This window comes from Vanessa tameamea, chromosome 27, assembly GCF_037043105.1.
Source record: "Vanessa tameamea isolate UH-Manoa-2023 chromosome 27, ilVanTame1 primary haplotype, whole genome shotgun sequence".
Classification (NCBI taxonomy): domain Eukaryota; kingdom Metazoa; phylum Arthropoda; class Insecta; order Lepidoptera; family Nymphalidae; genus Vanessa; species Vanessa tameamea.
Genome location: NC_087335.1, coordinates 903,960 through 913,034, shown reverse-complemented (window position 1 = coordinate 913,034; position 9,075 = coordinate 903,960). Strand labels below are relative to the sequence as shown.

The 9,075-nt window shown below is 33.7% G+C and overlaps 1 non-coding gene across 1 annotated transcript; it reads right to left on the bottom strand.

Moving 5' to 3' along the window:
* Positions 1 to 8,101: 8,101 nt before the first annotated feature.
* Trnak-uuu (transfer RNA lysine (anticodon UUU)) lies at positions 8,102 to 8,174 on the bottom strand. The gene has a single exon. It is a non-coding gene; the product is annotated as a tRNA-Lys (tRNA).
* Between the last annotated feature and the right edge of the window lie 901 nt (positions 8,175 to 9,075).

Here is a 9,075-nt window from a genome sequence, read left to right as displayed (position 1 = left end):
ATAATCACTCGCTGATAGGGCTTTGTTGAAGCCTGGGTAAGTACTATCACCTCATCATATATTCTACTGCCCATCAACCATACATACTATGGTTGTGTTCCAATGAATTTTCCGGTGAAAGGGACATAACATCTCAGGTACCAAGGTTGAGTCGAGATGGCCCAGTGGTTAGAACGCGTGCATCTTAACCGATGATTTCGGGTTCAAGCCCAGGCAGGCACCACTGAATTTTCATGTGCTTAATTTGTGTTTATAATTCATCTCGTGCTCGGCGGTGAAGGAAAACATCGTGAGGAAACCTGCATGTGTCTAATTTCAACGAAATTCAGCCACATGTGTATTCCGCCAACCCGCATTGGAGCAGCGTGGTGGAATATGCTCCAAACCTTCTCCTCAAAGGGAGAGGAGGCCTTTAGCCCAGCAGTGGGAAATTTACAGGCTGCTAATGTATGTAAAAAAAAAATCTATATCATTCTGAAGCAGCAACCCTGACATACGTCGATACATACGACTAGACTTTAAAGTGAAGACAGAAAATATATACTTGGTAAAATATTGAAAATTATTTCCTTTAGAAACGTTCCTGTTTACACCGCCATTTTGATTAATATACTTCTATTAAACTGTTATTGGATACCAATTACTACAGTATTCGATGGCTTGACTATTGCCAATTTAATGATGGTCAGGCTACATTGTTTAAAGAATTATCAACGGGTGGGGAAGAAACGTCTTCAAATGATGAACACGACTCTGAAAAAGGAGAATAGGGAGCTCTCAAACAGGTTAACAACTAACTAGGCTTTAATGGTGCTTTAATGATTACGATTCAGAGGGCTTCTTAGACGGAAATAGATCTTTCCCTTTTAGTTATTCTTGTTAAAAAAATATTTAATACTTCATAAGTTACTTCGTGGTAGGGCTTTGTGATAGTGAGTACCACCCAATAATGATATATTCCAAAGTGAGTGAGTTAGTTTCTCTACAGGCACAAGTTAACCACTTTGTTCCCATAGATTGGTGGTTATTGGTGATGTGAGGTATGATTAATATTTCTTACAGTACCAATGTTAGGTGTAATGTTGATATTAATTTAGTCATGTCAACTGATGAATCAGAAGTAATAATTGAAAAAAAAAAAAAAAAAAAAAAAATGAAAAAAAAATAGTTTATTCTTTATCAAGTTGTACATAGCAAATAAAGGTTGGGACCCTCTAGTGAGTATAATATAATACTCGTGACAGAAGGGCCCGCTTTTCCGTAACATACAATTCTGTCCATGTTCTTAAAAAGAATAAACAATAACTTACTATATACTAAAACTCACAATCAGTAGGTAAACTAACATTATATCAAAATAAAATTTACTTGTGTGTGCGTGTGTGTGTGTGTGTGTGTGTGTGTGTGTGTGTATGTGTAGGTGGGTGTATGTGTAGATTACAGTAGATTAGATTATGTTTTATGAAACAGAATTAATTCGGTGTCATCGTATGTTTTTGTTTTTAACCATTCAAATAATTTCTGTTTGACGTTAAAATATTGTTCGGGATATATGTTTAGAATTTTATTAATTTTATTATAAAGGTAGGCAGAACGTGTTATATATTGGTTGCTAGCAAAAGTAGTCTTAGCATCATACGTTTCAGCTATTTTATGTTTTATTCTTCTGTTTAATGAACTGGATTTAATGAATTTTAATGATTTATGAGCTTTAAGAACGATACGTTGGATATACATTTGTCTGACAGTCAGTATCTGGCTCATTGAATATAGCGTGTCCGTTGAGAAGCGATATGGCTTGAAGTGGATAACTTTTAGCAAAAGCCTTTGCGCTCTCTCAACTTCAATGAACTTAGATTTAGCTGCTCCTCCCCATACAGGAATACAGTATACCAATATTGACTGCGCCAAAGCTATATATATTTTATGTAATAAGGCCCAAGAGGCTTTGTGGCGTAACGTCTTAAATATCTTAATAAAGATTGGAGTACTTGGATTATAGAAAAAACAACTACGCACATATTTCGTCTTCTTGTCATAGTGTATTATAGATGTGTGATAGAGAAACAACAATACACTAGGTTCTTTTATAATGTACATTAAGAATTTCTAAAATATTATCGATTTAGCTTTAAGCCGAATCTGCACGAAAATATGTTCCTTTAATGTTGTCAATAGGCGTATTCGTGTGAAACTTCCTCTTGGCAAGTAAATTAAGTTATCAATAAAAATTGTGAACGGATGTCGGGAGTCGTGTCCCAGCGCAAACTATTCAAAAAGGAAACGTTGATTTATGAAAAGTTTTGAAACGGCTACAAATATAGCTAATTGCCACCTAATTCAATAGAACGCAAATATTGTGTGCTTGGTTTATACATAACAGGAAAGAGATGGGTACGACTAAAAAATTTGCACAAATATCATTTATTTGAAACAATTTTTCCAAAGTATAATCCAGACGAATACCAACATGAAGAAACTATGGAAACAATACACGATGATATTATATATATGTGTGTATATATGTATATAAGATTTTAAATTAACATGGTTATTTTTATTACTAACAGTATTTAAAACGGGATATTTACCATGTTATTTATTTTTATTTGGTGGAGCTCGATATTTCGATATTATCTACGAAATCTACCCGCAAACGTCAGTCTCGTGAACAAAAAAGACATTCGTTATGTATATATATATTGTAATTACAATAACAACGTGACAATATATAAAATTTCTTTACAAACACGTCATCAGTCAGTCAAATAACTAATCGAACAATAGTAGCGACGTGACAAAGGGCTATCCTGTATCAACCACAGAGTAATGTTGTTACAGAGAAACTATGCTCCCAAAGCATTGTCAGTCTCGACTACATACAAAGTTATTTTAAATTTTTTCGCTTAAATTTGAAATTTCCAGTCCTGACAAACGATTTTATAATCTGTATACTGATAATTCTGTGATAGTGACAAAAATATAACAAACGATATAATAATACAAATAATTAATAACATTAATCAGTTAATAAGAGTTCAGGTGTGACCAACGGCTTTACGTGTTTTCCAAGGCAAGGGAATGTACAAGCTTCCAACTTCCAGTCTTCAGACAGACAGATAACTTTTAATCGGATATTCGAGGTTTTTGCCCTGAACCTAATCTGTCTGGCAGTCAGTTTGTTAGTAGCTAAGTTATTGACAATAAGCTCAACTACTTTCACGATTGTTGTGTTATAAACAGTGAGATTAATATTTTAGATATTGGATTAATTTTTATTAAATTTATAAAATATAAGGTACATGTTCAGATTTTCTTTTAAAGGTAAATATGAAAATATTCGTATATAAAAACTCATTCTGATACTGTTTAAATTAGATTTGAAAGACTTCGAATGAGATGATTTATAGGCAAATTAAATAAAGAGTCCTTTGAAATAGATATATATTAATTTTGAATTATTTTTCATCTAACTATCTGTTCTAAGCAGGTTAATAATTAAATTCATAATGAAATAAGTAGAATCAGCTATCAGCTGTTTCGAGGGGGAACGCAGGTCACGGAGGTCACGTTCGTCGACGCATTAGTAACTACGAACAGTACTCATTTGATATCGCGACACGTGATCACTTGATACTTTATTAATTTATATTAAAATATTTTTTTATTGAGTAATAATAGATTAAAATGAATAACTATAGAGTAATATAGAGTAAAGTAAGATTATTAATTTAAATTTATAGAATAGTAATTAAAGGTTCAATTCATGCTAAATATACATTTGATTTTTTTCTCATCGAGCACGAGATAAACACTAATATACAAAAATTGAAAATATTTTTAAGAAAGTGAGACATACATTTTTATCTTATAATACCGATATAAATCGACACGTCAAACCTTAGCTCGTATAGGCCGAAGTTTTGTTGCGCCAGTTGTGAATGGAAATCAACCAAGACTCGAGAACCCCACATAATCTTGAATCCAAAAAATCAAGAACAGCGTGATAGAATCAACTTTCAACGGCATTTTGGCCGAACCAATATGTTTTACGAACGGCAGTGCAGATGTAGCAGATGTCCATGGGTGGAGGTAGTTTTTTCCATCAGCCTCCTGCTTTTGCCATCAATTTAATACAAAGATCTTTGTGAGGTTGCTTGGATACTGAAAGAGACTCTGTGTGTATATCTGTCTATTACGACAGTTCGTCAAAAATTCTTCATTTCAACTTGTTTCATAATCATCCAAGATAGAAATAATCTTCTTTTATTGAAATCGACTAATAATTTTAAATAATAAGCTAACTCTTTACATTTTGATATTAAAATAACATCATTCTCGCTAATTGGCCACAAACACAACACACAATGTATTGTCTTATGATTGAATTAAATACGTGACGACGGAAATGTATAACAGGAAGGTAGGAATCACGCTATTTAATTAGACATATTAACGGTACACAAAATTGCGAGAACAAATTCAGTTAAGACTCGCTGAATTTTCATTTGCTTTATTTTTGTTTAGAATTCATCTCGTGCATGTATTGGGTGAAAATTTCCAACACCGGTTATCCACTAACAGGTATTTTAGCAAACGTGGTAGAATTCGTTCCAAACCTCACCGTGGATTTAGCTTAGCAGTGGGTAATTTACAGTCTGGCAAATGAAATGAATCATGATGTATCGGTACAGTGAGTGAGTTGGCGGACAGCTGAACAAAAATTAACCACGTAAATGCTCCTAAACAATCAGGCACCTACACATTTTTGATGGCTTATCATATCTCTAGTATTTTTTTTATTCAAAAATGCTATGTTCTCTGTAATAATCTACTCTGTACCCTCGCGTGTCCGCTGTCACAGTTTGTCAACATGCCAACGCATCGAAGTGGATATATTCCAATGAATTTGATATTATTCTTAAGCATATATTATTTACTTAAAGCGACGATGGATCTTTGTTTGGCTTTAAAGCGTGATAGCATCCCGGCAAGAGATTCCGTTATGATCCTCATGCACTCCACCGTTTTCTACATTGTGCGAAAGGCGAAAGAAACTCAGTGGAATCAACTACAGCCTCAGATAAGTTAATTTCATTAGTATTTGTAGTGTTTTCATTATTAGGTTTTGTATTTGTAGTGGTTAGATGATTATTTTGAGTGGATCGTAAATAACTTTGTTTATGTAATAATGTGTTGTGTTTTTTGTGACAGATCCTACAGCCATTCAATCTACATTGATATGATTGATGACCTCTGCGGAGACAATTACTACATAATTTCATGATGGATCCTTTAGTTAAGCGTTCCTCGACAGGTAACGATTTAAATTTAAGGCATTCAAAAATTCTATGATCTTGGTTACAAAGTGGACATTTCTTCTGTTTTATATTCGACGGAGGATGAAGCAATAAATGATTTTGTATGAGGCAAGATATGTCTTCTTTCATTATTATTAAACCTACCTGCGTTAACAGTTTCTAAGACAGTAGCTCGCTGGCGAAGGAAAGTATAAAATTCTTCCAATGAGGGTGAATCCAAGTCACTTCTAAATTCTTCCCATTTACGCGCTGTAACACTGTCGAGCTTCCCCGAGGCCATATAAATTACTAAAGTGGCCCACTTATCAGTAGGTTCGCCTAAAGAATTTAAGGCGTTTAAGTTTTTGTATAAAGTATCAATTAACTCATGTATGCCGTGCTCACTTTCTTTATGTAGCTGTTGAATTGAAAACAGTCCCTTAATGTGTTCATTCATTAAGAGACGCTTGTTGTCGTACCGTTGGCATAAAAGATTCCATGTGATTGAATAATTATTGGAAGACACAGTAATAGACGATATGACAGAACCAGCAGAATCTTCTAAGTACGATTTTAAATAATGAAATTTGTTCATATCTTCTATAGAATCATTATTATGAACAAGTGATATATGTATCCCTAAAGGAAAGCCACTGGTTTGAATTACCACTAAAAGGAGGTATTTTTAAAGGAGGCAACTTCATTAAGCTATTACGACCCTTATTTGGTTTAATGGATGCATTTTCATCTTTATCCTTGTTTTCAAAATACTCCAACAAAGACTGAGCCTTGGCAATTAAATTATAAAATTAATTCTCCGTTATATCGCGTTCCTCAAGCTGCTTTGATGTATCATCTTCTAATAATTCTAGCTGTGATTGTATATCCTCAAAACAGCTTGAAAGGTCACGCAACTTGTCACATCTTAAACGAAGTTCGTTTAATTGTACGGCATTAAATTCTTTACATTCCATTAATGGTGTTAAATATTTATCAAAAAAAGTTAATCTACCTCTAATGGTTGCTTTGTTTACCAAGATCCTTTGGCTTACTCATTTTAACGGCGAAAACAATGCACAATTAATTAACTGTTTGTTTACAAAACTAATCTAACAATATAATTATTGAATTTGTACTTTACGTGAATCCCGTTACGAATCGGTTTCACAGCCGCCCGGTCTCTGACAATACGCTTGCAATTGTATGTAGGAGCGAGATTCTGCGACACTCGCCACGATTTTACAACCAATTCCGAACTTATAGATGTTTATTTCTGTAATTTGTATAATAATTATTTGAAAATGTGAGTTGACTTAAAAACATTCTCGTCTACCGTTTTCACACAAATCGAATTAAAAAGAATTTATTATGAAGGATTGAAGACGTATTTTCCTCGGATTGATGGCTGCAGCTGGACGCTGGCGATGTCCTGGAGGGCGAATAGTCTTGGCTTCGTTTTTCGATAGGTGGATTGTTCGGTAAAGATCACGTCGGGGTCACCAAATGATCGCGCCAATGATTGAAGATGGAGAAATGAGTTTGATCAAATTAACATAATATTTTATGTAAATAATTATATTATTATTTTACGTCCAAGTCTCCAAGCGCAATCTGCTCTTTTTCAAAAAATGACGTCTCGCCGTAAATAATTTTGTACACAGCAAGGAGGTTTTATTTGGCTCGAACAGGTATATTTACTACATTTCATTCTCACTGATGAAATTCAATTCGTATTATTAAGAGACAAGTTGGCCCAATGGCATAATAGATAGGGCTCTTAACTGCATATAGATTGAAATAAGATCTAGCATCAATAAGCTCTGTAAGAAATATTGTGAGAAAAATACCTACTCAAATAAAGTATAATATTTTGATATTGCAAAGGGCCAATCCATTGAGCAATCTCCAATCTACATGTTAACACTAGGAACAAGTATAAACCTGTAACTTCAATTAATCGATTACACAGGGCTAGTGATCCTGTTGTGAGACAAGGACAACATGCTACAACAGGATCCCTGAAAATGGCATGGAATTCAATTTTAAAATTTAAAAGAACCGTCCAGAAGAGTTTGTTAGCTAAAGGATATAACAACTGACTTTTTAGTTGATTGCACACCTTGCAATGAGATGATCGCCTTCAGGCTATTTCAAATAACGAAAATATATTTTTTAATATTGTATGAAGCTATAATTGTAAAATATAATATCAAAACAATCCCGCTGAGTTTCGTTCGCTGTTCTTCCGAGGTGTTTATTTCCGAACCGTCAATGGGAAAGTGTAACTATGACTTATATATTTACTATATAGGTCAAAGTGTCATTAATATGGGGTGTCAATTGACATCGACACGCAAGTGTTTAATGGCGCGCTTCGACAGACTCTAAGTCATGTTCTTGCAAGTCGATATAAAGGGAGACTGCGTGGCCTAAAATTTATTACATCATCAAACAACGTGCGGGAAATAATTGTTGAGAAACTGTCATCGTCGTTGTATATTCGTTTAACATATATCGTAGTAGTATTTTTTAATATATATAATTGAGTAATTAATGACTCTCCTCATTTATATTAATATTTCAGTTTAGTAGATTTTGTAATGACTAATTAAAAAACTACAAAACCAATATACAAAGAACTTGCACCACGAGAGAAGATTTTAGTATATTATGATATTATTTTATAATAAAAAAAAACCCGTATTCATTTAAATTTAAATGTAGACGCGACAAGTGTTAAATACATATTCTTGTACTAATACTATATAATTTATATGCAAACATTTCTGTGATAAAAATGGCGCCCGAACAGGGACTTGAACCCTGGACCCTTGGATTAAAAGTCCAATGCTCTACCAACTGAGCTATCCGGGCTACGTTAAATTTGTGCTAATTTCGATAATTATTTTATATAATGTTTGAATACTCTGCTGATTAATATACAAATACTAGTATATTTCAGTTACTACCCACTTTATTATTAGTTAATACGATTGCGATACTATTTTGTTTATAATGATTTGATTTTATTTTACTAATATTGTTTCTGTGCATTAATATAAAGTATACTTAATTTGTTACACAGAATGAATCTTACATTTAAGATACGACTGGGCTTAGTTTAAATGTTAATGACCATCGTTGCTTTTTGTGGCCTTGTGCAAGTCCGTCAGTATAGGTACCACCAAATATTTTTCCACCAAACAGTAATACTTTGCTGTGTTCCGTTTTGAAAGGTGAGTAATCCAGTTTAACTACGGGCACAGGGGACATAACATCTTAGATCCCAAGGTCCGTGCTAAAACCAATGTCTTTGAGCGGTGAGGACCATTTACCATAAGGCTCATTTGTTCGTCCAATTACCTAAAATATAAATTAAAACTACTTTTGTAATGAAAATAATAATTATTATTATTATATGTACGAAGATGACTTTAACAGTAATCTGGATTATGTAACCAAAATAGCTGTTACGAGACCTGGGTTCATTATGAGCTGGTTAGTATCGGTGATATAGTGAGGTGGCAATATGCCAGCCGAGGAACTAATTGATCTGTTAAGACTCCATTAAGTTACTTTGATTAATAGCCATACAGCTAACTAGTTCCTGTATTTGTGGCCAATGGCAGTTATGTTTGAGGAATTCGAAATTTGAATTAAACATTTGTAATATGATTAAAAAAGTGGAGTAGCAAGCCAATAAATGTGCCAGAACTCAGCTAAGTCGCCTCTTTTGATGAGAAGGCTTGGAGTTTACACCTTACACGTGTGGGAA